The sequence below is a fragment of the Ochlerotatus camptorhynchus genome, unplaced genomic scaffold (assembly GCF_037179485.1).
Source record: "Ochlerotatus camptorhynchus isolate MF236.1 unplaced genomic scaffold, CSIRO-AGI_Acam_v1.1 ptg000012l, whole genome shotgun sequence".
In the NCBI taxonomy this organism is placed as follows: domain Eukaryota; kingdom Metazoa; phylum Arthropoda; class Insecta; order Diptera; family Culicidae; genus Ochlerotatus; species Ochlerotatus camptorhynchus.
Genome location: NW_027040504.1, coordinates 106,867 through 134,704, shown reverse-complemented (window position 1 = coordinate 134,704; position 27,838 = coordinate 106,867).

The following is a 27,838-nucleotide window of genomic DNA, read 5'->3' as shown; positions in this document are numbered from 1 at the left end:
GAGCATTCCTGACATTACTGAAAATTATAATAGCATCAGATTGCGGGGTTACTAGTGTAATAGGATGCTTTGTTGATTGTTCATTAACTCTTGATTGCTTGTAATACTTATGCATATTTTAGGTGGACAAAAAGGCGAACGAAGAGGTGGATGCCCTGTGTGTAAACCCTAGAAGGAATTTATATCTGTAAATGTATCCAGTTCGTTTTTTTGATAACCTGGTTAAAATATCTACATTTAATTATCTTAAAGATAAATCGTCCTGCTCAAACCCCTAGAGATGGGACCATCATCATCATCATCATCATCATCATCATCATCATCATCATCATCATCATCATCATCATCATCATCATCATCATCATCATCATCATCATCATCATCATCATCATCATCATCATCATCATCATCATCATCATCATCATCATCATCATCATCATCATCATCATCATCATCATCATCATCATCATCATCATCATCATCATCATCATCATCATCATCATCATCATCATCATCATCATCATCATCATCATCATCATCATCATCATCATCATCATCATCATCATCATCATCATCATCATCATCATCATCATCATCATCATCATCATCATCATCATCATCATCATCATCATCATCATCATCATCATCATCATCATCATCATCATCATCATCATCATCATCATCATCATCATCATCATCATCATCATCATCATCATCATCATCATCATCATCATCATCATCATCATCATCATCATCATCATCATCATCATCATCATCATCATCATCATCATCATCATCATCATCATCATCATCATCAATATAACTCTTGAGAGTTTAATATTTCACTACAACAAGACGGTATTTACAAATTTCGCTAGCCTTTATTTGCCTTTACGGTGATTCGGAATAACTGTCGCTTTTAAATATGGTCATAACGATTGAACGCTTGAATGATTTTTTTATATCAGTATATTCCAGATAGACTGCATGTATAACATTCAGCGTAGCATACTTTAATTCAAATCTCTCTCCCTTTACCTTAATTACCAGCCACATGTGTGATGAAAATTAACCACAGTAGTCCGCATCGTGCTCTCTTGCCGTGCGGATCTATTTGCTTTTTGCTTAAGGAAGTGTTACTACTACCTAAAGCTACAACAAATTTAAACAGCACTTTTCAGTGCTCAACCTGTAAAAAAATTCTACCTTGTTCAACTCCTCTTATTCCTCTTCGATCCTTGTTTGGACCCTACCCGAGGTAATCCTTCTTGGATATCGATTTGGAAAATTCCTCTTCGATCCTTCAGATTCTTATAGTAATCTGCTTGGAAGTCGATTTGCATAAAAATTTACTGCCGCCATGGCGCCTAAACGCAAAAGAAAGGGGCAAACTCTTGACCCCCCTTCTGATGAAATTAATTTGAGTAATCAATTTGATTTGCTCACGGATGATGAGAATGATCCATCATCCAAGAAAAATTCTAGTAAACTTTCCCGGCTTAATGCCAAGAAGGAAAAGATTCCCCCTATTGTGATAACCACTACCGATTTCCATGCTCTTCGCATGGAACTTTTGAATTTCGTGAAAGTTAAGTTTTCACTACAAATTGGACGTCGGGGTGAATGCAGTGTATTGGCTGAAACCTTGGACGGATTTAAATGTCTTCTCAAGTATCTTACTGAGAAGAAGCACAAATTTTTTACTTACGACACCAAAACTGAACGTGTGTTCAAGGTTGTCATGAAAGGACTGCCCAGTGGTGAATCCCTGGATCAGATCAAAGATGAACTGGCAAAATTACTTGGAGTTGTGCCACTCCAAGTAATCAAAATGAAAATGAAATCCCGTCCTGGCGATTCGCACAACGGGATTTCTAATGATTTTTATTTAGTTCACTTCAAGTCTAGTGAACTAAACAACCTTAAGGCCTTAGAAAAAGCTAGCCTTATGCTCCATGTCCGAGTGAAGTGGGAACACTTCAGGAAGACTGGAGGAAATTTCCAAAACCTCACTCAGTGCCGTAAGTGCCAGGGATGGGGTCACGGAACTAAAAATTGCTACATGCCAGCTAAATGCATGAATTGTGGTGATTCCTCTCACGCAAAGGACGACTGTCCTGTGAAGGAAGATCCTAAGAAATTTAAATGTTCAAATTGTGGTGAAAACCACAAATCCAATTTTTGGGAATGTAAGACTCGCAAAGCGATCCTACAATCTCGTTCTAAGCGACAGGTAAGAAACGCTCCACGTTTCCGACCAGGTACAAATTCCTCTGCTGTTAACAACGGTCAGCGAGGAACAAATTCTACATTCGTACCCGTAGGTACAAATATCACCCCTGCTTCAAATGTTTCATCCGTACCTACTCCCCTCGCTGCTAACAATGTTCAGCGAGTTAATGGAGCTACCTATGCTGCTATTGCAGCGGGTAGAAATCAAAATACTAACCAACGTTCTAACGGAAATTTTGACAATTTTGACTTAGGAAGCATTACTGCTCCTAAAATGGAATTTTTACAGAATTCATTAATTGACATGATTTCTGATATGCTTAAATCTAACTCCATGTTTGATGCTATTCAAACTGGAGTAAAATTTGCTAATAATATTGTCATGACTTTAAAATTCAGTAATGGATTTTAAAGCATTAAACATTTTAAATTGGAATGCTCGATCTCTTAAAGATAATGAAGACGAGCTATTTAATTTTTTGAGAGTTCATAACGTGCATATTGCCGTTATAACTGAAAGGTTCCTTAAACCTGGCCATAAGGTTAAGAAGGACTCAAATTATTTAATTTATAGAAATGATCGTCTTGATGGACCCTGTGGTGGCGTTGAAACTTTGGGAGTTTCTGTTGAAACAAAATTTGGACAACTTACGTTTATAGCTGCCTATTTGCCATTCCAATGCGTAGGCCAGCAAAAGAATTTTCTCAAGGGTGACCTTCAGAAACTAACCCGTCATAGGTCTAAATTCTTCATTATTGGTGATTTTAATGCAAAACACCGCTCATGGAATAATGCTCAAAGAAATTCCAATGGTAATATTCTGTTTGATGATTGTTCTGCAGGTTATTACACTATTCAATATCCAAACAGCCCAACATGCTTTTCTTCTGCAAGAAATCCCTCAACTATTGATTTGGCCTTAACTGATTAATGTCATCTTTGTAGCCAATTGGTTACCCATGCTGACTTCGGTTCTGATCACCTTCCAGTAACTTTTGAAATATCCCAAGAAATAATTTCTAATCCCAACAGCTTTCCTTTCAATTACCATAGGGCTGATTGGGAGCAATATCGAACATTTATGGAATATAACTTCGATCCAAACATTTCTTTGCAAACCAAAGATGAAATTAATTATGCTCTTGAATCTCTGACTACTTCTATAGTTGAAGCAAGAGCTGCCTCAGTACCAAAATGCGAGGTTAAATTCGATTCAATTATAATAGACGATGATCTTCAGCTCTTGATCCGTCTTAAAAATGTCCGTAGGAGACAATTTCAAAGAACACGCGATCCTGCCATGAAAATTATCTGGCGGGATTTGCAAAAACAAATTAAAAAGCGATTCTCTGCCCTGAGGAACAAAACTTTTGAAAATAATGTTTCTAAATTAGACCCGAGTTCCAAACCCTTTTGTAAACGCACAAAAATTTTGAAAAAACCTCAAAAGCCAATTCCAGCGCTTAAAGAAGGTGGTAAAATTTTGATCACAAATTTGGAAAAAGCTCAGAAACTTGCTAAGCAATTCGAGAGTTCCCATAATTTCAGTTTGGGTCTTACTAGTCCTATTGAGAATCAGGTTGCTCGGGATTATCTGAATATTTTCTCTCGGGAAAATATTTTTGATGATTCCTGGGGGACTGATTTGGACGAAGTAAGGTCTATAACTAAAAAGTTTCAAAATATGAAAGCTCCAGGTGATGATGGAATTTTCTATATCCTCATCAAAAAACTCCCAGAGAGTACCTTGTCTTTCTTGGTAAAATTATTTAACAGATGTTTCCATTTGGCATACTTTCCTGATAAATGGAAAAATGCAAAAGTTGTTCCAATTTTGAAGCCGGATAAAAATCCAGCTGAAGCTTCTAGCTACCGTCCAATAAGTTTGCTTTCTTCAATAAGTAAACTTTTTGAAAAAATAATTTTGAATAGAATGATGCTTCACATCAATATGAACTCAATTTTTACAGATGAGCAGTTTTGATTTCGCCATGGGCATTCAACTGCTCATCAAAACTTAAGAGTTACCAATTTAATTCGTTCAAACAAATCTGAAGGCCACTCAACTGGAGTTGCTCTTCTTGACATAGAAAAAGCATTTGACAGTGTTTGGCATGAAGGGTTGATTGCTAAATTGAAAAAGTTTAATTTTCCACTTTACATTATGAAATTAGCTCAAAATTATTTAGATGACAGAACTCTGCAGGTAAATTATCAAAATTCCAAATCAAATCGACTACCTGTTAGAGCAGGAGTTCCTCAGGGTAGCATTCTTGGGCCTATATTGTATAACATTTTCACTTCGGACCTCCCTGATTTGCCTCAGGGTTACCACAAATCTTTGTTCGCTAATGACACAGGCATTTCCGCTAAAGGAAGAAGTCTTCGTGTTATTTGCAGCAGACTTCAGAAAAGTTTAGATATTTTCTCTTCTTATTTACAAAAATGGAAGATTTCTCCCAACGCTTCCAAAACTCAACTTATAATATTTCCACATAAGCCTAGGGCTTCCTTTTTGAAACCTAGTAGTAGTCACATAGTCACTATGAACGGAGTTCCAATTTCCTGGTCAAACCAAGTGAAATATCTTGGATTAGTTCTTGACCAAAAATTAACTTTTAAAGATCACATTGAGGGCATTCAAGCCAAATGTAACAAATATATAAAATGTTTGTATCCTCTTATAAACAGGAAATCCAAACTTTGCCTGACGAATAAACTTCTAATATTTAAACAAGTTTTTAGACCGGCCATGCTTTACGCTGTGCCAATATGGTCTAGTTGTTGCACTACCAGGAAAAAAGCACTTCAAAGGATTCAGAACAAAATTCTGAAGATGATTTTGAAGTTGACTCCCTGGTACAGTACTACCGAAGTACATACAATTTCGAATGTTGAGACTTTAGCACAAATGTCCAACAAAATAATTAATAATTTCCGACAAAAATCGTTACAATCCTTGTTGGCGAACTCACAGGGCAGTCGCCGCCGGCTACCAAGTGAGTCCCGGTTACACCCGTTACGAATGTGTGGACGAGCGTTAACCGCAGCTGTCATGCTGAACTGTCATGGGAACTGTCAGGTGAAAGGAAAAGAGAAAGGAAAGTAGACAATACAGAAAAATCTATTGAATTTAGTGGAAAGAGTTAGTGCGTTCATTACTTTGTTTCAATTAATATTAATAAAACGACTTTGTAGTTTGTAGTCAACAAAGGTAATTGAATTAGTGGAAGATGAAATACTTATATTTAATTAAACTATTTTGATAGCAGTGATTTGCACGAAGGATTGTTGGAGAAATTTAGCGTGGAAGAATTTATAAAGGCACCAAAATGTAAGTTTCTTTAAACGATTTGACCCAAGCTAACCCCGAAATAAATTTTCAGCTTTGAAGCTGCGTTGAGTAACCTGCTAACAGAGAGGTGTTTCTTTCTCATCCCGCTACGAAAGTTTTCTCCCGAACAAATCTTCAAAGATTTTGCCATTGATTTGGTGAGTTGAGGTTGTTTTCGCTGCGTGACTAGAGATCCGGAAAGATGAATCCGGAAAACCACTGCATGATGTGCGATCGGCCGGACAACGTCGACAACTTGGTTCAGTGTGACAAGTGCGACGGATATGCGCACTTTTCGTGCGCAGAAGTGGGTGATTCGATTGCCGATGTTGATCGAAGTTTCACCTGCAGGAAGTGCGTCGAAAATGAAGATGTCATCACCGTTTCTTCACACCGAACCAGTAGACGTTCCCGCACGACGTCTGGAAGTAGTTTCAGTGCAGCGCGATTGACGCTGCGGTTGCAGCAGCTGGAGTCGGAACGGGAAAATCGGTTGAAGGAGCTGGAGGATGCTGAAAAGTTTCAGCGATTGCGACGACAGGTAGAAGCTGATTTTGGGAAGCAACGTTTCGATGCGCTCGAAGCTCAACTATGTGAAGAAGAAGAGAATCGCAGCGTGAGGAGCAGAGTAAGCTCTAGGATTATCCGTGAGAACACAAGTAGGTGGATTGGAGCAGCAAGTCAGACAGAGGGTCAACAAACTACCACGTCGACAAACGCTGTTGCCACTCGTACACACACGGATACTGTAGAACGAAACCAGTCTGGAAGTCAGCTCGGCTCGACAAGAAAAACCCCTACAGGAAGTGACGTTGCCGAAGCCATAGGTTCGTCCCAGCCGGGAGAAGCAGTTATTGCGTCAACGTGCGAGAGTGCAGTATTGCAGCAGGAAGGAGTTTTCAGTGAACCGACCGGGAATCAAGTGCCGGTACAAACGTCGACAAACAACGTCGTAACTCAGCAGGAAGATGCAGTTCCAGTTCCCACCGGATCCCAGGTGGATGTTTCGTTTCCGGAAGCTATCGTATCGACATTTAATGCGACTGATGGCGATCGAACTGGTTCGGAAAACCCTACCGCCACCAACAACATCAGGATGTCAGTGCAGACGCAGAGAGAGACCCAGCCCATTATAGGTACACAGTCGGAGCCAGTTGCTTCTTCGTTGACGAGCGTCGCAGATACGATGTCGTACATGAATGGTACGCAAGTATACTTCGGTACACCCACCAGTACAGGTTTGTTTGCAGCGGCGAACCAGGTGAGAAGTAATACTAATTTAAAGGTAGGATTGCCACCTATAGTTGAGGTTGTGCAAACTAGCACACCAAAACAATCGCTCGTAGTACCAATATCAGATCATCAAACCAGTCAGATAGGGGCTATGGGTAGGAATGAAAGTCAGAGTGAGTCAGTAGGTCTACACATTGTTAGTCAGGGCCAGTTCTCCCAACCTCCTCACCCACATGCATCGCCGCAAGAACGCGAGCCTCCCCCCGGGCCCAATACGTCGGCCCCTGTGCTGCCGCCAGGGAACATCCGACAGACAATGTCAAACTCGTCGGTGCTTCTGCCACGGTCGGGGCACGAGCAGTTTTTCGAAGTGAATCAATCGGTGCTTCTGCCACCGTCGGGGCAAAAGCTGGGTATCGAATCAAATGCGTCGGTGTTTCTGCCACCGTCGGGGCACAAGCAAGTCATCGAGCCGAATTCGTCGGTGCTTCTGCCATCGTCGGGGCACAAGCAGTATACAAGATCGAATCTGCAGTCGTCAATGCAGCAGCCACGCCTTGACCAACGTACCCAGTGGAAACAGTCGGTGAACCAACCAGTCGGATACGAAAGTTTTATGGAGAAACCAACATTGCCTCCACCGAGATTACCAACCGATCCAAGTTTGTGTACGATTCCAATCGAGCAGCAGCCACCGATGGAACAAACCCAGCATTTCGTACCCAATACATGGTCATCGGTCCCACATCAGGGGACGGTCCAGAGTTCTCAACAGCAGCAGGGAACTAACCTGTATCGCCAACCACAACATCCAGAATTTCTGAGGGATAACAGACGTGAGAAGTCGACAGTTTTGAATCAAGGGCAAAACACAAAACCCATGTCATGTGGTTATCAACATTCTGGTGGTTACCGACATTCAGTGGAGTACTTGCTGCAGCCGGAGCAACAACAATTCCCTGCGCCGAGGTCATCGGTGTTTTTGCCACCGTCGGGGCATCAGCAGTATCGCGTACCAAACTCGATGGCGCCAGAGCTACCACCGGGGCCTGAGCAGCCGTTCGCGTCGGGGATCCAGAACGATCAGTCAGTGCCAGTGCAGCAGAATGTTCCTAATCCAGTTCGTCCACGATGCGCAGCAGGACCTACAGCCGAACAACTAGCCGCTCGTCAAGTCATACCACGAGAGCTACCCGTATTCACTGGAGATCCGCAGGATTGGCCGCTGTTCTTCAGCTCCTTCCGGAATTCTACTGAAGCGTGCGGATACAATGATGCCGAGAATTTGGCAAGACTTCAACGGTGCCTTCGCAGTCATGCTTTGGAAAGTGTTCGCAGCCGTTTGCTGATACCGGAGTCAGTCCCTCACGTTATGACTACACTGCAAAGACTCTACGGAAGGCCAGAAGTTATCATCCTTTCACTTCTGAGGCGGATGCGCGAAATTCCTTCTCCCAGAGGCGATGATCTCAAAACCTTGATCAAGTTTGGTATGGGGGTGGAAAATCTAGTTGAGCACATGATTCTGGCGGACCAACAGCAGCATATTAGTAACCCTATGCTACTACAAGAGATGGTAGATAGACTTCCACCGAACCTGAAGCTACAATGGGCATCCTACAAACGCAGCTACTATACTGTCAACTTGGCCGCATTCAACGACTTCATGAAGGAGCTTGTAATGATGGCAAGTGATGTAACTCTACACGTAGATCTGGGATTTCAGAGTTCGGGAAAGTTGGAGAAAAGTAGGCGGGAAAAACCTACAAAGGAGAAGCTGTTCGTGCATCAACAAGCGTCGACAACAACGGGACCTGCAGAAAGCAGCACTGGTCAAAAGGAAGTCATCAGCCCAGTTAACAAGCCCTGCTTACACTGCGGAAAATCGGACCATCGTAACGCTGAGTGCCCTGAGTTCAAGAAGCTGAATATAGACGAACGGTGGAAGGTAATGCGGCAGAAAGGATTGTGTCGACTATGCTTAGTCCCTCATCGATCATGGCCATGTCGCTCCAAGCAAGAGTGTGGAGTCGGAGACTGTCACATGCGTCACCATCCTCTGCTGCACTCGAGGAAACCAGAGTCAACTACACCATCACCATCAACATCTACCAACAGAAGCGTCGCGCACCAGCATCATCACTCCCTAACTTCATCTGCGTTGCTGCGCTATCTTCCCGTGACACTGTACGGAAACGGGAAGAGCGTGGACGTGTACGCGTTCCTCGACGACGGATCTTCATCAACCATGTTGGAAGCGGAAGTGGCGAACGTGCTAGGAGTAAAAGGGCCCAGTGAACCGTTGTGTCTGTGCTGGACGGGTAGTGTGAAAAGAATCGAGAATGGATCGCAACGTATTCAGATAACCATCTCAGGACGGAGCGAGGAGAAGAGTTTCCCGTTGAGAGCAAGGACGGTAGAACAGTTGAAACTACCCAGTCAGACTGTCGATTACGAGGAGCTCTGCGAAGTGCATCCCCATCTGAGGAAACTGCCACTGCGTGGATACGCAGATGTCGCACCTCAACTGATAATCGGAGTAGACAACGCTAAGCTGATTAGTGCACTCAAGAGTCGAGAAAGTGGTACTGGAGAGTTGGTTGCAGCAAAAACTCGACTGGGTTGGTGCATTTACGGACGACACGCTATCCAAAGTAGTCTTGTGGAGTACGTGAATGCTCACGTGGAGCAATGCGAAAAAGAGACAGAACTTCACGACCTTTTCAGGCAGTTTCTGGCAGTAGACGAGGCAAACATCAAGCACAGTCCTCAATCGGAGGAAGACAAGCGTGCCTTGAAGATTCTCCAGGAAACCACTCGAAGAGTTGACGGAAGATTGGAGACCGGACTTCTATGGCGAAACGATGATCCATGCCTTCCAAACAGCTACCCAATGGCAGTGCGTAGAATGGAAGCGCTCGAGAGGAAGTTGTCCAAGGATTCCTACCTCGACGGGAAGGTAAGGGGACAGATCGCAGAGTATCTCGAAAAGGGGTACGCTCATCGCATAACTGCAGCTGAACTGGAGTCTACGGAACCGGGACGCGTCTGGTACCTGCCACTCGGGGTAGTAAGGAACCCTAATAAGCCAGGAAAGGTACGACTGATTTGGGATGCTGCAGCCCGAGTGAACGGCGTTTCTTTCAACGATCTAATGCTAAAAGGGCCAGACATGCTGACCGCTCTACCTGCTGTTCTACTGCGTTTCCGGCAGAAGCGCGTGGCATTCAGTGGAGACATAAAGGAAATGTTCCACCAATTCCTGATCCGGAAAAGGGACAAACAGGCGCAGAGGTTCGTATTCCGAGAGTGCCCTAGGCAGCCACCGCAGATTTTCGTGATGGATGTTGCTACATTTGGCGCAGCGTGCTCCCCGTGCATCGCACAGTATCTGAAAAACAGGAATGCAGAGGAGTACGCGGCCCAATTCCCTGGCGCAGCCAAAGCCATAATCGAAAACCACTACGTTGACGACTACCTGGACAGTGTGGAGACGGTAGAAGAAGCGGTAGAGCTGATAAAGGAAGTGAAACATGTGCATTCTAAGGCTGGGATGGAGATTCGAAACTTTTCTTCGAACTCCTCAGAAGTGCTCGAGCGCATAGGAGAAACCAGCAAAGTTCTGCAGAAGTCCCTCAACCTGGATTCGGAGGTAGAGAGAGTGCTTGGTATGGTATGGAGACCATCAGAAGACGTTTTCAGTTTCGAGGTCAGTCTGAAGGAGGAGGTTCGAAACATTGTAAAGAGTCAGGATGCACCTACCAAACGTCAAGTCCTACGGACGATCATGTCTTTGTTTGATCCGTTAGGACTGGTGGCACACTTTTCGGTTCACGGAAAGATACTCATGCAGCGAATCTGGAGGACTGGATCGGGCTGGGACGAAACGATTAGTGGTGAAATACTGGAAGACTGGCGCCAGTGGATCGGATTACTGGTGAATATAAGTGAAGTCAAAGTCCCCAGATGTTTCTTCTCGGCAACCCGAGCTACACCGAACGATTCGCAGATTCACGTCTTTGTCGATGCAAGCGAGAACGCGTACGCCTGTGTTGCTTATCTTCGGAGTATGTGCAATGGGATGCCTCGATGCACGCTGATAGCCGCGAAGACTAAGGTAGCGCCGTTAAAACCCCTCTCAATACCGAGGCTAGAATTGCAGGCAGCCTTAATCGGCTCCCGACTGCTGGACAACATTTGTAAGGCGCTGACGATACCAGTGGCTGCTCGATACCTCTGGTCAGACTCGACGACCGTCCTTGCGTGGTTGAAATCCGAGACACGACGATATCATCAATTCGTCGGCTTCCGGGTAGGAGAAATACTGAGCACGACTACCGTGGACGAGTGGCGAAAGGTACAATCAAAAGTGAACGTAGCGGATCAAGCAACGAAGTGGAGGGACGGACCCAGTTTCAGACCCGACGACTGGTGGTATGTAGGACCGGCTTTCCTGATGAAACCGGACGAGAACTGGCGAAAGGGCATTTCGGAAGATTTTTCGACGGCAGAGGAGTTGCGAACGGTATTTCTACATCATCGCGTCACACCACCGCCGGTCATAAATTTTCAACGATTCTCCAAGTGGTCGAGGCTACAGCGGACGACCGGATACGTTGTTCGTGCGACAAAGGTGTTCCTGGGTATGCATGCAAAGGGTCCACTTACGCAAGAAGAGTTGCGGAGGGCCGAAACTCTGATCTGGCAGCAGGTGCAGAAGCAAGAATATCCGGATGAATACGCCACGCTCAGTTACAACAAAGAGCACCCGGACGCGGAACCGAAGCAGATAGCAGGATCGAGCGCGTTGTACACGATGACTCCGATGCTGGACGACGATGGAGTTCTTCGGATGAATAGTCGAATAATAGCTGCACCAATGGTAACAAAGGATGTGAGGTATCCAATCTTCCTCCCGAAGGATCATCGAGTGACGGAGTTGCTCGTGGAACACTATCATGTCCGTTTTCTACATGGGAACAACGAAACGATAGTCAACGAGATACGACAGCGTTTCCGGATTCCACAACTTCGCACAGTGATTGCAAAGGTAGCCAAGCAGTGCCAATATTGTCGAATCCAGAAGGCAGCACCTCGGGCACCAATCATGGCGCCTCTTCCAGAAATCCGGTTGACCGCTTTCATACGGCCATTCACGCACACTGGGGTGGACTACTTCGGGCCCGTCTTCGTAAAACAAGGTCGCAACTTAGTCAAGCGTTGGGTAGCGCTCTTCACGTGCCTGTCCATCAGAGCAGTTCATCTCGAGATCGTCCACAGCCTGTCCACTCAGTCGTGCGTGATGGCCATAAGAAGGTTTGTGGCACGTCGGGGCTCCCCGGCAACGTTTTGCTCAGACAACGGGACCAACTTTGTGGGAGCCAGCAACTTGCTGAAGGAGCAGCTGAAACCCATCAACGAACACTGTAGTGTGACATTCACAAATGTGAGCACGAGATGGCTATTCAATCCACCCCTAGCGCCCCATATGGGAGGACCGTGGGAGCGCATGGTCAGGTCAGTGAAGGTGGCAATGGCGGCAATCGCAGACCATCCACATCACCCCAGTGACGAGGTCCTGGAAACCGTCGCGCTCGAAGCAGAGTCGATAGTTAACTCGAGACCGCTAACCTATATCCCCTTGGATCATTCGGAGCAAGAGGCTCTCACGCCCAACCACTTCTTGGTCTACGGGACGCAAGGCATCAACCAACCTAGCCGGGATCTGGTGCAAGACCACGCAAGTCTACGGGACAGCTGGAAGCTTGCCCAGAATCTAGTTGATACTTTCTGGAGCCGCTGGGTACACGAATATTTACCTACACTTACCCGACGCACCAAGTGGTTCCGACCGTTAAAGCCTTTGAAACCCGGTGACTTGGTGGTCGTGGTCGACGAAGGCAAGCGCAACGGATGGCTGCGAGGGAGGATCACGGATGTAGTGTCAGGAAAGGATGGTCAAGTTCGAAGAGCAGTGGTGCACACTTCCAGGGGGGTGTTCAGCCGACCGGCAACCAAGCTTGCTTTGCTGGACATTCAGAAATCATCTGGAGAGCCAGAAGAGGAGAGTTCAAGCGAACCGGAACTACACGGGCGGGGGAATGTTGGCGAACTCACAGGGCAGTCGCCGCCGGCTACCAAGTGAGTCCCGGTTACACCCGTTACGAATGTGTGGACGAGCGTTAACCGCAGCTGTCATGCTGAACTGTCATGGGAACTGTCAGGTGAAAGGAAAAGAGAAAGGAAAGTAGACAATACAGAAAAATCTATTGAATTTAGTGGAAAGAGTTAGTGCGTTCATTACTTTGTTTCAATTAATATTAATAAAACGGCTTTGTAGTTTGTAGTCAACAAAGGTAATTGAATTAGTGGAAGATGAAATACTTATATTTAATTAAACTATTTTGATAGCAGTGATTTGCACGAAGGATTGTTGGAGAAATTTAGCGTGGAAGAATTTATAAAGGCACCAAAATGTAAGTTTCTTTAAACGATTTGACCCAAGCTAACCCCGAAATAAATTTTCAGCTTTGAAGCTGCGTTGAGTAACCTGCTAACAGAGAGGTGTTTCTTTCTCATCCCGCTACGAAAGTTTTCTCCCGAACAATCCTCAATTGCAACGATTAATTCCCTTTATACTTAGATAAGATTTAGTTTTAGTTATTTAGTTTTAAGCTATCAATTGTTATACTGACATGCAGGTTTAAAAAACCTGTTTAAAATACTGAATTGCCAAGACAGGAACAATGTAAAAACACTTAGATATATATCATAACAATTAAGGCTGGTAAGTTACTGTAGTAAGTGGAGTACCTAGGTTAAAAATGAAATGTAATTTATTTTGAATTTGGAGCAAATAAAGAGTTAAAAAAAAAAAAAAATTAACCACAGCTGGCATGCACGTTTTTGTTCCAGCACGTTTTTGAATCCTGGCGATGCGTCTAAGCTCTGATATTGAACGGATTTTCCAAGCATGGTTCCTTTGTACCTCTATAATGAAGCGAAAAAAAAAGTTTCATTCTTTCAAAAAGATGTCAGTTTCTAAAAGATAACACAAGATTTTATACAGATTGCTTCACATGCTCCATTTTCACGTCCATGGCTGCTTGAAATCGCAAGAGTGAAATTTCAAATCCTACTATAAATACAAGCTGATATTTGTACACACTTTTAAACAAAAATATTTAAATTGCATACTTTTAAAATCGGTGACAGTTATTCTGAATATTAATGTGAATTCTCTCAAATGCAGAACGACCTCTAATCTATACAATTTCACATCTCAGCAAGGAATTGATTCAAACAAGTAATTTTGATACCTTGCCATAAGAAACAACACAACCATTGGACTTATAATCTTGCCGAAAATGTTCCTGCCAAAACAATTACACCCAAACTCAACCTCAACCGTCTCGTGTCCAACAATTGCATCGAAAAGTAATTTCCAACATGTGTCTGTCAGGCAGTCAGTCAGCATCAGAGCAAACTCACCCCCCCCCCCCCCCGCCCCTCGCCAAAATTTCGAACTTTCCTCCGGCACACCGAAAAGATGTTTCCATTATTCGTTCCGTCCATCATCCGTTTTCTTCAATGTCACTCCACAAGGAACTAGCAGCATTCTTCCTGCTGATGCAGACTGACATAGGAAGACGGAAGCTGCGTCGAATCCCTTCCACTGCACGTTCCACACTCGGCTCTGGTCCAAACACCGGGTAAGTGAGTAGTGAGTGAATGAGTGACTGGCTGGTTAGCACAAGGACGAGGAATGCTTCCATGCTTGCAGTTCGCCCTCCCGCCCAGCAGCAGCCACTCGAAACTTCAAGAAATGTGACTATGTAGTCGGCTGCTGCTGTGTAGTTTAGTGTATGAAAACTTTGAAGAAAAAGATCTGTAACTGACACACGAAACTGTCGTAGACAGGCGACGTCAAGTTGTCAGTCATTCTCTCTGTTCCATTCCATCTCAGTTTGAGTCAAACTCATTTCAGTCAGACTTCCGCAGACGAAATGAGTTTTAATATGCAGTCTCTCCTGGCTGGCTGACGGGCGGATAAGGCGGGTTCGGGCTTGGTGGCTTGTGCTTCGCCGCCCGCCCGGACTTAATAATGGCAACAATGACAAGAATATCATTATGCAACAAAATAATGTGCTCCGCGTGCATGGGGAACAATGATATAATGGTATGTGATGTTAACAGATTTCATTCGCATTTCATAAATTTATGCGCCGTAGCCACAAGAACAGAGTGTGTATGGGGGAACATGTATGGATTCGTGGGGGGGGGGAGTATTTCCGAGGAAGGTCACATGAGGACACGGTCGGCTGTGCGTGGGAGAGGGTATGTTTATGTGTCTACTTATTATGTGCCCAGAGGTGGAGAGACTGGTTGAGCATTTCCCGCCTGAGTGTGCGACCATCGTCTGCCATTTGCCCTCGGTGCGCTCCGCTCACTCATTCACTAGTTGAGCGATTTATTTGATGAGTTGAAACAAAAACAGACCTTGTCAGGATATCAGCGAAGCGGTCGTTGCACAGTGGGTAAAATGGGTTGGATATTAGGCCGAAAACTTTACTCAATAGTTAAAAAATAGGTGCTGTGGTCAGAATGACACTTGAAGGAAGAATTCTAAGATTTTTGGAAGTCAAAGCTTTAAATCACGTTGTGCAAACATTCGCCATCGTTTCACGATTGAAAAAGATACAAGATCTGTATACCACTAGAGTGATGCAAATTTTGAAATTTTCGCTCCACAATACTTAAACGATTCCAAACCGGATCCTGACTAACCTCTCAAAATTTGAACCCATTTGGTGAGAAACTGTGATGGCACAAACCATTTGAAGTTTGTATGGGAATTACTATGGTAAAACCAAGATTTTTGTTCATGTCTATCTAATAATTCACCATATCGGTCTGCTTCAAAAACTTTCAACTGTACTTGTAGAAAAATTTTCCAGCTACAACTTCGCTTTAGACCACTTTTTGATTAAATGCAAGGATCGAAAGTTATCATTGGTTCAATGCGCTGATGTCTTATGATCATGCTCAATCAACTGCTCAGCAGGCAACATTGGTGTTTCTGGGGCGTTGAATAGGACACAAAAATCATGGCTACTATGTCACATTGCAAAATACAGTGTTGCCTACAGAGCAGCTGCTTGATCATGTCATATGTTTATCAATCTCTTAAATAATTATTAACTTTTTCCCGCCTCGTTTTACATAGAAACAATCTTCAGCAAAGTTGTAGCTGAGAAAATTTTCTATAAGAATGGCTATAGAACTGTTTCGCAGCTTAATATGGAGAAAGTCTAGAAGGCAATGAACAGAAAGTTGAGAGTTCCCATATTAATTTACATGTAAACTTCAAATGGATTGTGCGAAGCCTATTTCTAACCAATTGAGTTGGAACTTTGGGAGACTAATCAGGACCCGATTTGAAACCATTTAAGCACTGTGGAGCGAAAAAGTCAAATTTTGCATCAGTCTAGTATACCACCATTGTAATCGATCAACTAGCGCCGATTAAGTCAAGATGTTGTATGGGAAGTGGGGGTGTAATGGGCAGACAAAGTTAAACGAACAGGTACTTGTTTCGTGGTAATCATGAATTTTACAAACATAAATTGCAGATACTGTTATAACCAGTACCCAATTTTAAAAAATGTAGGTCTTCATCAATAAATTTGCAGCAAAAGTTGATACAAATTGGGTTAAAATTGCAGATTTAAAAAAAAAATAGGCTGACCGAAAGGGGACTTCCATACAAGCAACCGGACAAAAATATTGCCGTCGTTTTTTCGCAATTTCTGCAATAAATTGCTCGATATCATCAATGTACGTTGATGAATTTGTTTTCAATATTTCATGGCCAACTTTTGAAAAGGGCTTAACTTTTGATTGTTTTTAATTTAAAGATTACATTTTTATATCGAAGATTAATATCAGAAATAAAATCTACAGAAGAAAGACAACCTACAATTCAAGAATAACATGTTTTTTTTTTTTATATCTTTATTAAGGAGACTTTCAGCCGTTGGCTGGCTCGTCTTCGAAAGAATAACATGTGAAAAGGTCCTACAAGCTAAAAGATGGTGAATGTTACCGTTGTTGGTTTGCGTGGCCGACCTTCGGTTAGCACGAGAGGGTCATCTAAAGGTTTGTTTGCAAAAAGCTGATAGGCCTTTTTCACATGTTCCACTAGACTTGGATTTATACAAAGTACACCGTTAAAAAGTAGAGAGATATTCAGGTACCAAAAAGAAACATATGCGATTTTCAATCAATAATATGATGCTGTCTGTAACATAGTTTAAAAATATATTGATTCATTTTGTGCAAAAACTCAAGCCATTTGTAAATGTTGGTTCTGAAATATTGAAAAGATGTTTTTCAACAACATATTTTGATAGCACCTATCAGCCAAATAAAATTCTAGAAGTCACAAAACAATCGATGAGAATTGTTGTCCGCCTAAGGCTACTTGATTGTTTTAAAATCTCCCATGGTGACCGAAAATTATCAAATCGTTTTATTCTAATGGGCAAGTTGGGGCACACAATTCCTTCAGTACTTGTTCAGGCACATTTCAAACTTCACCAAGAGCTGGAAATAGGTGAAAGTCGAAAGTTCACGAAAAGTTAAAATTTTGTTATTTAAAAAATTTCATGTTTATCTGTATAATTTTAAAATATTTTGTTTTTTAATTCAATTTCACAATTATTTTAATATATAAAAGCTCATAAGAAAACTTTTGCTATACAGTATAATAATGTGAAAGCTATTTTGGAAATAGTGGTTAAAAATTAACTTGAACAGTAGCGTGATTTTGCGCCAAAAATCGTTCGTTTGTTTTTTGATTTTGACATCCGATATATCTCAGAACCTTACAACTGCTAAAGGCTTGAAAATTTGAGGTCCTCTTAGTTGAAGTGTTAACTATTCACAAAAAAAAGGATTGGTGAAAGTCAATGTTTCGATTAATGTCCACCTGCTATCATATGGGGTGCGATGGGGTAAAATGGACAGCTACAAGTGAGACAATTTTCGTAAATGTGATAATATGAATTGATACTTTCAAGCAGGGTGCCTTCCATTCATTTTGACTATAAAAATGTTTTAGGAAATTATGGAATAATACGATATTATTATGGTATTTTGTATGTGTAAGGAACAAGACAAATTTTTAAAGTTTGTGTTTGACACATATAGACATATTCACACCTGTGTTCAGGGAAATAAAAGGATTTGAAATTAATTATATGTAACAAACACAATATTTTTGATTTATACCTATTTTCTAATAATTTTTGAGCAATTCATCGACGGCTTCCTCATAATCTAGGCTTCTGAAATTTCCTAAAAAGGTTGTGACAACATGCTGGAACAATTTCCACGCTTCTTCCTCATCTGGTGTCAAAACTGTATTGAATGCGGAATCATTGAGCAGTTTTTTGATCTGTGGGCCAACAAATACACCTTCCTTTATCTTTGCGTCAGATAAATTTGGAAATACTGCCGGCCCTTCTTTTTGCAACGCTTTGACGACATTTTTGAATAGCCCAAGTTTTATATGTAGTGGTGGAAGTATTATGCGTTCTTTAACCACAAGAGGATCATTTTTAACGTTGTCTTTACCAATTGTGAAATTATCCCGTTTTGGCCAATCTTTTCGGACGTAGTGTTCCTTACGAGCTCGACTGTCCCATTTACACAAAAAACACATATATTTTGTGTATCCCTGTTGCAATTCAGTCAACATGGCAACCACTTTAAGATCGGAACAAATTTTCCAATTGTGTTGACTGTAATTTATCAAATTGAGCAATAGAGCTATTGATTCATACGTTTCCTTCATATTAACGGCATGAGCTAATGGAATAGAAGGTTTCTCATTCCCTTGATGCAGTAAAACGGCTTTCAAGCTCAACTTGCTGCTATCGATGAATAAACGCCATTCAGCTGGATCATATGGCTCACCAAACTCTTCAAACAAGCCGTTTACGTCATTACAACAACATGCCTTGTTCTTTGTAGAATAATATTTGTCAAATTTCTTTTGACGATTCCTGTGACAAGAAATTTTGACCTCCTTGCTCAGCATGTTGTGTTCTTTTAAGCGTGATGCCAGCAATTCGGATTTCTCCTTCGATAAGTCGGGATCTCGCACCAAATCATTAAATTCGGATTGTGTAAACCGTTTTGGGTTTCTTTCCAATTCCACCTCGAAGTCTTCCTCGCATTCCTCCTTGAGTTCCTCCTCACTTTTTGTAACGGTCGATTCAACAGAGGGCGCTCGTTTCCGCTTTGGATAAACAGGATACGGGACCGAACTTGAATGTGGAACAGGTTTTTTCATAGAAGCCACTTGTGGATACTCAACTGTTTTGTGACGTCCTTGTTGCTTAACTTTTGTCAAGCAGAAATAACAATCCGTTGCATGACAAAACGGTCGACGCCATATGGTGGGCATGTCAAAGGACAAATAGCGACTGACAGATAACAAATAAGTGAGTTAGTAAGTAAGACATTAACACATATTAAAAATAGATGAAGTAAGATAATGTCGATCAGGAAAGAACTTTACCATGCTGTACATAAATTGTTTATATGAAAGTTATTCAAAAAATCAATTTACCTTGCGCCTGACATCCACCTAGCCAAGCACGTTTTGCACGAACTACATAATACTTTTGGAATCCCCGGTTCGTCAAAGTCTCCAGGATCAATTTTAAAATAAAGCCTGTATGCAGTTTGCAACGAAGCAGTGAAATTGACCGATTTTGTAAATATATAGTTGCCACACGCGTAACAAAACTTTTGAGGATCATTTTTACCCTTGAATTCACGTTTTGTAGTATACATCGTTAAGCAATGTTAAAGAAAGAAAGCTGTCACATTGAGTTGGTTGCGTTAGGTTCTCGCCGAGCGGTCTCACAAACACTAGCGTAAATTATATTGTTGAAAATATCCCATTTAATTTTGCGTGACAGCTGGTAGTGTTAGCGAAATGCACCGTATGCGTACACGTCCGCACAAAGGCTTACTGGAAGTGGTGCATGAACCTAGGAGCGGGACAACGGCCAATCTTGGAACATTCAATTTCCATGATTTTACAAAAAATTTCATAACTTCGACAATTTCCAACCGATTTCATCCATTAAATGCTCATTTTCTCCAGTTTTTAATGCACTTTAAGAATAAATTATGAAATGATTTTTTGAATCTTTTTATCCCATTAAAAATGTTGATTAAAACAAGATTTTTATGGAAAATTCACAGGAAAAATAAAAAAAAAATCCTATAAATTTTTAAATGACTTCAAAATTAAATTTTTAATTAAGACATAATATTCAAGTGAACGATAGAAAATTTATTTAGCTTCACTTTCATAAAAAAAGATTTAAAATTGGTACACTAGTTCCAAAGATATTGACATTTTAGTAATCGTACTTTTGCCCAAAATTCAAGAAATCAAAATTTTTGTATATCTCAAAAATGGCTCTACTTTAATTTTTTCTGACCACGGCATTGTATTCAGCGTAGGATTTTGCATTAGAAACGTTGGTCAACCACTTGGTTCACTGTTTTATTGCCTCCGAAAGGCATCCTGCCTGCTCGGAGGAGGAACGAATTTCCGTGAGAATCAAGCTGAATCAACCAGTGTATAACAAATATGCTACCCAGCTCGAAGGCATCAATCGAAATAACTGAAATACTTCACTACCGAATAATTTTCAAAAAAAAAATTAACAATCTGACCATTGATTGTCCATTTTACTTGATTGTTTGTCCGTCCCCACCCCCATCAAAAAAAAATCAACAAGAATGCATTTTTAATTATTTATTGAAATTTTTTAAAATCTGTATTCGATATAAAATAACATATGTAAAACTATAACAAGATACTCAGAATACACTTATTTTCACCGTAAACAGCATCAATGCCCATTTTACCCCACCACCTTCACTATGTGGTTTTTGAATTCAAGAGCAAATTTTCATTATGTCGAAAGTAACATTTGCACCGATCCGAGAAAAATAAAGTTTTTTTTTGATAACCGAAAAGTTATTCCTTTTTACAATTAAACTCATAAAATCCCATAGTGATAGCATTGTTTATCATTTTAAGCAGGGTTTTAATCATACAAAGCATATCGGTAGCTTTCATGCTAAAAAATACTTGTTTTTGAGTCAAAAGTTATTATACGTTGTTTGGCGGCTTAAGTTAACATTTATTTACCAGGATATTCGGGAGAATTATCAATCACGTCTCCTTACGTGCAGCCCATTCATCATTTTAGGACCACCGGAATCATCTTAGCAACAAACAGTTCGATTTATTCACTTTATTAATAAGAAAGCGAAACGACGATCACAGGTTTCTCTGCGCTGTTACTTAAGACAAACGGCAACTCCATAGAAATCGGGTGACTTAAGTAACATCGAAAAATATTTTGATTACGTCAAAAAGCACAATACATATATAGTGACATAGCAGTAGCTTCGATTGAAACTGATAGCTTGACTTTGTTACTTTCGACGTAATGAAAATTTGCTCTTGAATTGCTTCGTGCTCCCGTCGCACACTGGAGTAGAGTGGTACTTTTACTCGGTCGAATGGATTAAAGGTCGAATGGATAAAAGGTCAAATGGGCAAAAGTTTGAATGGACTAAAGATCGAATGGACAAAAGTTCGAGGAGACAAAAAGTCGAATGGACAAAAAATCGGATGGTGAAAAAGGTCGGAATAAATAAAAGATTGAATGGGACATAAGGTCTAATGAAAAATAAGTAGAATGGACACAAGTTAGAAGTGGTAAAAGGTCGAATGGACAAAAAGTCAAATGGTCAAAAAGTCGAATGGACAAAAGGTCAAATGGATAAAATTTCGAATGTACAAAAGGCCGAATGGACAAAAAATTGAATGATAAAAGGTCGGAATGAATGAAAGGTGGCGAAGGACAACATATTGAATGGATACTGGGGCAGAATGGCTGCTGGATAGGTTGTAGCACAAAAGGTCGAAGGAAAAATGGTTGAACTAAAACAGATCGAAGGGATAAAAGGAAGAATAGACAAATGTTTGAATTTGAAACAAAGATGGAATGGACAAAAAATCGAAGTGACAAAAGGTCGAATGGATAAAAGGTCGGAATGAATAAAAGGTGGAAAGGATCAAAAGGTGGAATGGATAAAAGGTCGAATGGATAAAAGATCAAATGGACAAAAATTGGAATGGGAAAAGGTTGGAAAGAAAAAACGGTGGAAAAGGACAAAAAGTCAAATGTGCAAAAATTCGATTGGATAGGGCATAATGGTTGCTGGACAGGTTGTAGCATAAAAGGTCGAAGGAAAAAAATGTGAAGGAAATAGATCGAAGCGATAAAAGGAAGAATATGTCAATGTTTGAATTTAAATCAAAGGTCGAATGGAAAAAATGTCGAATGTACAAATGGCCGAATGGACAAACGATCGAATGGACAAAAAGTATAATGGTAAAAGGTCGGAATGAATGAAAGGTGGAAAATGATAAAAGGTCGAATGGACAAAAAAACGAATGAATACTGGGGCAGAATGGTTGCTGGACAGGTTGCAGTTCAAAAAGTCGAAGGAGAAATGGTTAACAAAAAAAGATCGAAGGGATAAAAGGAATAAAAGACAAATGTTTGAATTTGAAGCAAAGATCGAACTGATAAAAGGTTGAATGGACAAAAGGATGAAGTGACAAAAGGTTGAATGAACAAAATTTCGAAATGAATAAAAGATGAAATGGGAAAAAGGTTGAAAAGATGAAAAGTGGGATGGACAAAAGATAAAATGGTCAAAAGGTTGAATGGAAAAAAGGTCAAATGGACAAAAGTTCGAATGGAAAAAAAAAGATCGAATGGACATAAAGTGGAATGGTAAAAGGTCAGAACGAATAAAAGGTGGAATGGGAAATAAGGGGGAATGATCAAAAGGTCGAATGGATACTGAGGCAGAATGATTGCTGGACAGTTTGTATCATAAAAGGTCGAAGGAAAAAGGTTGATGGAAAAAAGATCGAAGGGATAAAAAGAAGAATAGAAAAAGATTTGAAATTGAAACATTTGACGAATGGATAAAAGGTCAAATTAACAAAAGGTCGAATGGACAAAGGTCGGACTGAATAGAAGGTGGAATGGTAAAAGGTCAGAACGAATAAAAGGTGCAATGGGAAATAAGGGGGAATGACCAAAAGGTCGAATGGATACTGAGGCAGAATGATTGCTGGACAGTTTGTATCATAAAAGGGCGAAGGAAAAAGGTTGATGGAAAAAAATATCGAAGGGATAAAAAGAAGAATAGACAAAGATTTGAAAATGAAACATATGACGAATGGATAAAAGGTCAAATTAACAAAAGGTCGAATGGACAAAGGTCGGACTGAATAGAAGGTGGAATGGACAAAAGGTCAAATGGACAAAATTTCGAAAGGACAAAAGGTCGAATGGATAAAAGGTTGAATGTTCAAAAGGCAAAATGGACAAAATTTAGAACGGAAAAAAGATCGAATGGACAAAAAGTGAAAAGTGAAAAGGTCGGAATGAATAAAATGAGGAAAAGGACAAAAAATCAAATGTACAAAAGGTCGAAAGGAATAAAAGGTCGGAAGGAACCAAAGGTGGAATAGGACAAAAGGTCGAATATACAAAAGGTCGAATGGACAAAAGGTCGTGTGGACAAAACGTCGAATGGGAAAAAGGTCGAATAGGATAAAGGTCTAATGAACAATCTCAAATTGAATAATGCGTTCGACACATTTTACAGAATGCAAAAACGACAGTGTGTTTACATGGGAGACACAGCATGTTTCTAAATTTTTAATTTTAAAAATGCTTAGCGTCAGTAGTCGAGATGTTGCTATGATTGTTAGCTTTGTGAAAACTGCAATTATGTCGATATAAATCTTCAAAAATGATTGTTTATCCACATAATGATATCAGCAAGTTTATGGTAGTGGAGATCGAAGAATCGGTCCTTCTCAGGGCCACATTTTTTTTGCAGAAAGAGTTATGTTTCTCAGGTAATCGGAGGTATGCGCCAATTTTAACTGAGTCTACAATATGAGTCCAGTTCAAGTATTACCAAACGCGAACTAGGAGGCGCTAACTAGGTTAGCAATGACGACCTAGAGTACCTAAATAAAGCCACTCTGCGTATATTTAAATCATAAAAGCGCTACTCCAAGCAATCAAAAAAAAAAATTCCATCCAAGCAAACCATTATCCGAAAGTACCATGGTTGATTTTCTGAGATAATCAGACTGTTAAGAACACAGTAAGGAGCAATAACTACAAGTATCCAGAAAATAAATAATCTTCATCTCCTATCTCTTTATTATTCTTGAATTTACTCGAAGGCGCTCCAATACGCTCAAAGGATTGATTTTTGTTGAACACAACTGGATCGAGCAGACGCACCAATCTACTCTAAGGTTAAATTTAGTCAGACGCAATTAGGTGTACCATTTATTAAGAGACGCACATACCCATTATGAGGTTAAATTTAGCAACGACAAACGACTTTAGTGTCTACGGAAATGGATTCTATCAACCTTCAGGATTTCTGTTCAACTCAAAATCTTCGAAATACCCTTTAATTTGAGTACTGTTTGTTCACCTTGCAAAAATGCAACATCAAGCATTGAACAACCACAAGTTCGCAACTCTATTTAAAATTTTAAATGAGGAACCATCCTCAAACTACAACTAGTTGTTTGAAACTAGCGATGTCAGTCATACTTAATAATATGTTTCTGTGATTAAGAAATATTTCTCTGTATTTGGATGCAATTCCCTGAGACTCCCTGATTTCGTAGCCGAACAATGGTGGTGTGGCTGCTTCACTATTTCTCTGGTTGGAGCACTCTTGCAGGCATCCTTGGTAGCAAGCTGATTGCGGAGAGCCTTTACTCCGGTCTGCATATCGTCTGTATTGAGCTGCTGCGTGTTGAACGATACGAACACGTCCGAAGTTCGAATGGAAATGCGGCTTCGACTTGTTTCGTTTGGTACTAACTCTGTCGGGAATGACACCTTTTGGTCGAAGCAAATGTATGGGAAGTTTTGATGCTTCCAGTTTTCGTTATTTTCACGTAGGACTACGTCTGTGATTTCTATATGGGGTACACCAAAAATGAAACATGTAACAAAATTATGAAAGATTTTGGACATTAATAACTCAGCTGCCCTGGACACATTTTTATTGTATTTTATCACCAATCGATCAGTAATATTTCTACACAATACTTCCGACTGATGATTTCCAACAAGAAACTATTGAAAGGTGGTAATATCAAGCATTGTTCAATTTACAAATAAAAAGTGATAATTTTATCACTGATTTCATGAAATAAACGTTCGTCCCAAACCCAGTCGACATAATCAAGTACCACTTGGTTGCACATCATTCTGCTTTAACTTTCGGACGGCGTGGTGAGTAGGCAGCAGAAGCAGCAATAGGAAGAAGCTGGGAGGTTAGGTGTCTACTCTTCTACCTAACGAGCAACGATGACTGGTCGTGGCAAAGGAGGAAAAGGTCTTGGTAAAGAAGGCGCCAAGCGTCATCGCAAGGTTCTTCGTGATAACCGCCATCCGTCGTCTGCTTCGCCGTGGCGGTGTATCCACGTATCTCCGGTCTGATCTACGAGATGTGGTGATAGTGTTCCTGGAAAATGAGATCCGTGATACTGTCACCCACTCTGAACACGCCAAAGGTAAGCGGTCATGGATGTTATCTACGCTATGAAGCGACAGAGATGCACTTTGTACGGTTTCGGAGGTTAAATCATCACCAACTTTGACAACAAAACGGTAATTTAAAGGGCCAACAAGCCTATTACAGTAAAGAGTTGGAATAGAATTTATCTGTGCCTGTTTGTCTATATTCAGCCACACGCCCCCAATGACCACACAAAATACTCTCCAGAGTAGTTATCTTGTAACCAATCTTGGAAACAGGGGTGCAAGTGATTTTGATGGATTCTCTTCATCAACTTTCTCTTTATGAAAAAATACTACATTTTTGGTACGCCTACAATTCAAAAACCTCCCTTAGCTCAGTCGGTAAAGGCGCAGCTACAAAGCAATACCATGCTGGCGGTGGCTGGGTTCGATTCCCGGTCCGGTCTAGGAATTTTCGGGTTGGAAAATGTCTCGACTTCCCTGGGCATAGAGTATGATTGTACTTGCCACACAATTATACTAATGTAGAAATGGTACAGGCATCGAAAGCTCTCAATTAATAACTGTGGAAGTGCATATAGACCACTAAGTTGAGAGCACGCAATAAGCTAATATGCGACATGTAATAAGCTTGAAATGCAAAGAAGAAGAAAGAAGAAGAACAATTCAAAAACGGAAAAAATTAAGATAATAATGATCGATCAATTAAAAGAACTAAATGCTCTTCACATTTGTTCGGTCCACTAGCGGTCCTACGTCAAGCTTCCGTTCGTGCCCTTAGACACAGACCCTTCTACTTTTTAAATTTTTTAACTATTTTTCCTATTTCCACTATGTTCCATGTTGGATAAATTCTCCGTCGAATGGCATATTGCGTGACATATTTCACATTAATGCTTTAGAGAAATATACGCTTTAAAACATCCCCCTTTTTCGTTGCATACCTCATTTTCGATATCTTATAATTACCCCCAGTAAAGTAAAGGAAGGCATAGTCCTACGTCAAAAATTTATGAAAAATACTAATTTTTAAAGCTCACCCTTAGTTACCTTTGTAAATCCAGTGCCGTCCTCCTCTCTGCTTAATAAATACAGAATTACAGCACGACTCATAAGATCATTATTGTTAAAGTCAGTAATCCGTAAAAAATGCAAAGACCATAATTTGTACACTTTAAGAACTTGAGTTTCTCAGCGCAGTTCCTATGAATTCCATTTTACAATAAAACCCATCAATCTACTTCCCATTGTGCCGAGGAAAGTCCACCAAGTCAGAAAGCCCTCCACGCACAGTAGCACTAGGGCAGGGCAACCAGCAACACAATCGGGATCCGGAGGGGCTCGACCCTGGGTCAGTTTGGTGTGAAAAGACAGGGCAAGCATTTTAAAACCTGACTGGCGAAAATGAGCTCTGCTGCTTGAAATGCCATTGCACTATACACTTCATATAAACATAGTGACGGCCGACAAAGCAGCAGTCCAGCAGTCATCGTCGCCGTCGTCGGCGTCGTCGTCGTCGTTTGGGTTGTACAAAAGTTTGACAGAATCATAAAATATCTGAATATACATTTCACGTATTATCATAATTATATTTTAATAACATAATTTATGTCATACAGTATACAGTGTTCTGTTGTTTAAAATTTATTATTTTCCACTTTTCTGTTTTCTGCACAACATGTACACATGAAGGCAAGTCGAGTGGTGGAGCTGATTTTTTCCTCCCACAGACCGTCCATTTCCTTTCCCACCCGACCTGGTCCATCCTTTTTCGAGGTTTGAGTTGCAATTCATACATGTGAGTTTCCCCTGCCGACCCCTCTTGCCACGGGGCTCACAAATGCAGGGCATGTGAGTGTGTATGATTGCCGAGCGGCACTGTTGTTGCTGCTGCTGCTGCTGCTGATGATGATGACGATGGTGGCGGAAAATATGCGCTGGGCCGCTATATTTCTTTCACCGATTTGAATATTCACTTCCACACTTTTGCCACCTTGTTGTTTTCGATAAATTTATCCGACGTTCTCATGCAATTGATCCTCACTCCCATGCCCGTCCTCGCCACATGGTGGGTGCCTTCCCATGGATGACCGCATATGGGGCTAGAGAAGAGAGTGAAAGAGCGTGCGGGAAATGAACTCACAGACTGTAACAGATTCTAAAGAGGGACTGACAGGCCAACAGTTTACACTATCGATTGCGCAGATTTCGGAAGTTGATAAGCTGGAGTGGAGTAATAAAATGCATTATTTGCTTTCGCATTTTATGATAATTTGCTGTTGGTACTTGGTCAGATTCTCGGCCCGGCAGAGGGGACATTCGGGCAAGCAG